Genomic DNA, 6,000 nt, shown 5'->3' on the forward strand with positions numbered 1-6,000 from the left:
CCACATGAGTTGACGAGTCAGCCAGTGAGTAACACGCTTCTTAGAGAGACCACTCTGCTCGAAGAGTAGTTAATGGCTTTGCGTCCAGTCCAGAGATGTTCGGATTGGTAATAAATATGGATCAGTTTTTCAACTTCTTCAGCCGTAACGATATACTTTACTTTTGACATTATTTATTATACATGTCAAAAATGTTCTTACATATACTTGTATACGACTAAACCCAGCAGAGCCTACGATGAACGTCAGCTCACTGTCTTGTTGCTGTTTGCCTGGGTATATAGTAGTCGGAGAGTTTGGGAGCTTTTTCGATCGTGGCGATATAGTAATCTCGCATGCCTTCATCGAGCTCTTTAAGACTCTCGCCAGCTTGACGCTTAAACTCTCGCTGCTGATTGTACCAGTCGATCTTCGCTTGACGATCCCGCACCCACTGTTCTTGGGCAGCTTGAAGTTGTTCGATCGCTTTAATGTGTCTTTTGCGCTCTTCTTCGCCGTGCCCACTGAATTTGCTGAAGAGGTAATTTGAACCGCTAAATGCCAATGCGTTTATAGCAGCGCCTGCTACGAGTACGCCAATTGTTGCCATGTTTATTTAATATTCAACGCTATGGAAACGCCTATCCAAAAGATTCAACTGCGCATCTTGGAGCAAGTACACATAGCAGCGCATATCCCCAGTTCCGTCAGCTTTCTTCGTCATGTGCAAAGTGATACCGTATGACAACCTCTGTAATGGCCTTCCGCTACCGTGTAGGCTGTGATCGGGTGTCGCTCTGAAATCAATGAACAGCGCATAGCGCTCAGTCATGAACTGACCAATGGTCACCTCCGAGTTGTGGCTACCAAAGAGTTCAACGATTTGCTCGAGATGATATTTCGGAAGCATAACATGCGAGTAGAGTTCGTTAGGCTCACCTTCTGCCGTGATTGCGATTTTCTCGATCTTGGGGTTGTAGAAGACCTCGTTAGCGCCAGCATAAGATTTCACTTTCCCGGGGTCCACAAATAGTAGTAAAACGCCCTTCAAACTCTTGGCAGGAGTGTCGATCTGGAGATAATAGCTGGTATTGGCTTTCTTCATCGTTATAACCTTGCTGCGGAGTACACGCTCATAGAGTAGGGCAAGAAGGCTGTATCGCGACATCATAGCACTCGCGAGACCCTAATTGGCTGTGGATTGTACCGTCGTTGGGGTTGATACCTTCAAGAATTAGGTTGTTATCGCGCTCAAGTTTAGGCAGCCAGAGATCTTGATACACAGCGAGGATATTAAAATCACTGAGGTTCAGTAATTCATTACCGTTCAAGCCGATGCGAAGATTTTGAACCAGGGCTTTGCCGATATTGCTAACGATGGTGCGCTTGGTGTTGGTACCCGTAAGCCCCAAGTCAAAGAGGAGTTTAAGAGACCCCGGGAAAATTACATCATTCTGACCCATGTTTGGTATGTCGATATACAAGTCCTAGTTCTGATTGATCGTGCTGGGGACATGGGAGACTTTAACACGCTGTTTCTTGCCTTCCATGGCAAACATTGTCTTTAATTCCCTATGCGGATTTAAGATAGTTCCATACATTTATTATATGTTCTAAGGGGGTGAAATAAATGCCGATCAATCTAATATATGAAGGATATGACTTCACGCCAGAGCGAGATATTCAAGACGAACCGAGGAGTTCAGCAGTGAGAGCGAGATCCTTCGACCCGAGGATATTTCCGGATCAAGCACTACGCCTGCAACACCTTCACGAGGCGGCCTCACTGACACCACGACGGCAAGGCAGGAGCTACTAAAATCAAAAGTTGATAGCCTCTACGAAGCTCTTAGTGGGGAGCTGGGAGAGACGAGTGCAAGATACTACAACGAGTTTAAAGTCGACGGGAACCGGCTTCTTTACGATGGTATAGAGCTCGCGAAAAGGAATGGTGAATTGAGGTGCGTTTTCGAGATAAGGAGGAGGGTAGGTGCAGGGCGATTGCAAACCATGGGGTTCGACGACTATACTACATCACACAAGGGTAGTAAGACTGTGGCTCAGAAACTCCTTAACGAATTGGATAATGTCGATGAAAAGGCTGATGACATTGAAATGTTGCTGCTACTCGAGAACGTGCTCGATGACACGGAGAGTTTGATCGAAGATACTTCCTTTGGCGGGGATGGAAGCTTCACGGAATGTGAAAGAAGAGGGCTCAACTTCGAGCTCCAAACGTTGCGAGGTAACCTGAAGCAGCTGAAGCGTAAGATGATATTTTACGATAGCGAAATAGACAAAGCAGAGGCCAAGGTGAAACATCTCGAGAGCAAGAAAGCTACGCCTGGAGTATCCGAGGAGCAGCTAACTATCTGGAACAAGGACATCGCGAAGGCAAGGGAAGAGCTAGAACAATTAAAGGATAAGAAGGAAGAAGCACGAAAAGCGCACGGCGCACATTACAGACACTCTGATGAAAATTGCGGGGGATGAATCGTCACTCGTGGAAAAGCTCAAGATTCTCTTCAAGGAACAGGGGATTACTATTGCAAGCATCGTCTCAGCTGTTGGTCTCCTGATTTCAACCATCGTGCTCACCGTTACGGGAGGTGGAGGTGCTGCTGGAGGAGGTAGTGCTGGGGGAAGTACAAGTGGGAAAGGTTTTGTACGGAAACAGCTTGAAAGAATAGAAAAATTCCTAAAGTACCTTGCAGGAAAAGCAGGTGTTGCTCTTCCAGGTATTATTGGCAGTATTATATCATTCTTTTTCAAAGTTGCGGCAAACGTCGTGGAGGGGAAAAAGGTCGTAAATTCACGTCTAATTTGTTGATCAACAAATTAGACTTACTTCCACCAAATATATGCGAGGATCAGTCCTACTGCCAACGTGATAACAGTGGCCTTGGTATCCTCATGCTGCCTGTGGACTTTCTTGGAAAGGGTGCGGCAGCCGCACCTACTGTGATATCACGGTGAGGTGTGGTTTTCTCCGACTCGATATGTTGCCTAGGAGGTGTGGTTAAGGCTGCCTCATGCTTGACAGCATGGCCCATGTTATTCAGGTCTAGCTCCACGCCTACACCTATGTTAGAGGGCGCGATCAGAACGTTATTGTTATACCCAACAATCTTTCCAATGCGGAGATCCATGTTGGAGGGGAGCATATACACGCTGGACATCACGGCGAAATTTACTGGCGTCCGTGCATACTGCAGCACCTTTTGAAACTCGGTGATGTCTTGACCTACATTTTCCTCACGTTGAACCATGGCCTCGAATTTCTGCAGGAGGATCTGTCTAGCCGTGAAGTTATCGGCGTTAGAGCCTAGGATTGAGGCCTTGGCACTCGCTTGGGATCCTAGTAGCAAGATCACGTAAACGCGAATACTCTTGCTAAGCTTCATCAGGCTCTCCGATGTCAGACCCTGGCTAGTGGGAATGATAAATTTGGCCCAATCCCCATCAACCTGCGGCCACTATCTACCATTTGGCAACGACTACACCAGGGCTTTGAACTTGTACAAAGCGTTGGGGTCCGCACCGTACTCGCGACATATTTGCGCATACCCCGAGGTGAAGTATGGGTTCTCGTACTGGGAAAAGCCTCCTTCGTATGGCATGGGTACCTTCATCCTCGCGAGAATACGCCTCATATGGTAGTATACATGGAATTTGAAAATGGATTGAACGAGGGGTACGGAACCAGTCATATGCTTGGCAGAGATCCCCAACGCCGTTGTCGCGCAATGACAAGCGAAATTCACCTGGATATTCCAATAGTCCAAGGCTTGCCCCTCCCAACTGTGGGAAGGCCACGGAAATATGATGAGCCGTAGACACGTATAGGTCCTGGTGCTCCAAGTTAGTTACACCGATAGGCCAATCGCCTCTGTTGAACTTATACTTTACTCTAGGATTATACGAGTAAGTGTTCATGTTTCTTTAAAGAAACATGAGACAGCTGTATGTCACAGATATAAAGAAACCTACAATATTTGAAAACTACCTAGGGCAGGACACGAGGATCGCTCTGAAGTCGATCAGTATCCGCCCTACATGGTTGAACCTCTACAGTAACAACGAGTTTACTATCCGTAAGGTAGGGCCCGATCAGACGGTTACTCGAATTGAAATAATGAATGGGTTGTACAATATCGAGGATTTAGCGAGTATCGTCAACAGTCAGGCAGGGGATAAGATTAAGCTGTTTGTCCTGAAAAATGGACTCTGCAGGGTCCGTGTCAATGACGGGTACACGGTGGTGATTCATCGACAACTGCAAGAGCTCTTGGGTCTACCCTACGATCCCAGTAAAAAATGCTATATGAAGGGTGACTACAATTCATTCTACAGGACTGATGTATACCAGCGACTGAGGCTTGTTTGCTCTCAGTTAGATGAGGATGATTGCTTGTTGGATGGTGAAAAATCCAAGATACTGGCTATGCTTCCCACCAAAGAGCTAATTGCATGGGGAGACATGTTGACATGGAGTTTTGACACTCCTGTATACCTTCCTTTGAAAGGTTCAACAGACAGGCTAGAGTTTATGCTGACACCACGATAGGAACGTTTCGTTCGTTGGAATTACTATGCATTTGCTCATAGAATAAATATGACAGTTGTTACTAAGCTTTATCCGCCTTTACCTTCTGCACCTCCGGGGGGTACGGAGGAGGACAGTTCACAAGTCTATAGACTGAAGACAATCGAAGAAGTGGAACAATAACTGCGGGCTGAGATTAAAGAGCGAGACAAGCTCGCCAAAAATTTTAAAATGCATGATACGTGGGTTAGATACATGGATCACGGGTTATTGACGGCAAGTGTGATAACTTCAAGCGTTGGCATTGGTAGCATGCTATCTGGGATCGGCGTACCATTAGCCGTGGCCATGGGTGGAATTACGATTGCGTAGGGTTGGGACAAGCGGGTCTAAGGAATGCTGGGAAGAGGTTAGGTGTCAAGAGTAAGAAGCATGAAAGCATCAGACTACTAGCGGAAACCAAGTTGAACTCTATCGTTGACTTAATCTCTAAAGCTGTGGAGAATAGCGTTATTAGCGACCATGAGTTCAGCTTAATCATACAGGAAAAGCAAAAGTACATGGTGCTGAAAGAGCAAGCCCGACAACGAACACGCAAATCGTGGACTCGATCAATGAACGGGAGCGACAGCAGCTTGTCGCAAAAGGGCGTGAGGAGGCGAAAGCTGAACTGCTCAAAAAAATTCAATCTGCACAATATGCCAGCAGTATTTAGAGGAACCACCCGCGTATTCATAATCTAGTGTGTTATTCAACATACTAGATTAATTGAGTAATTCTCCAGTATCTGAGTCTATCAGCAGGTCTCCATCATGTATCACTCGTCTACGCTTCTCCTTAGGGTCTCTCGAGCATTGTTCAAGACGCTTATCCAATGCTATCATCAAACATGGTTCGCAGTAAGGACCATAGGTTTGAGTGGAGGCATCCTTGTACTTAACCTTACGAATCACCTCGATAAGGGTGGCCTTATTCATGGTTGAAATGTTACGAATACCTAACGCCTTGGCTTCTTTTTTTAAATCGGTAATGAACATCTTTGTTTTTGGTATGTTGTTGATCCAGCATACCAAAACCTCTCACATTTAGTCTACTACGACGAAGGATTCGTCATCAGAATCACTAAGATAGCGGGTGCCATAAAACTCGACAAGCTTATACTTGCATTCCTCCAAATAGGTTTGCATGTAATACCTTGAACCTTGCCTGTAGATACCAGATAGCTTGATGATGGCATTGCACTCGCAGCTTTGTTTTAGTGGTACTTTTTTGGAATGGAAGTCAGTTTTGACCTTACCCTCCCACTCCTTCACCTTGGTAGTAATAAATTTATCTTTTTTCACAGGTGGGGTGGTGAAGCAATGACCCTCCAAGGATTCTACATTGGTCAGTATACTCTCATACTTCTCTAGCCACTCGGGATGGTTATAGATATCGAATGACATGGTAAGAGAGCAGCCCTCATCATAACGCGA

This window comes from Hydractinia symbiolongicarpus, chromosome 5 (genome assembly GCF_029227915.1).
Source record: "Hydractinia symbiolongicarpus strain clone_291-10 chromosome 5, HSymV2.1, whole genome shotgun sequence".
Classification (NCBI taxonomy): Eukaryota; Metazoa; Cnidaria; class Hydrozoa; order Anthoathecata; family Hydractiniidae; genus Hydractinia; species Hydractinia symbiolongicarpus.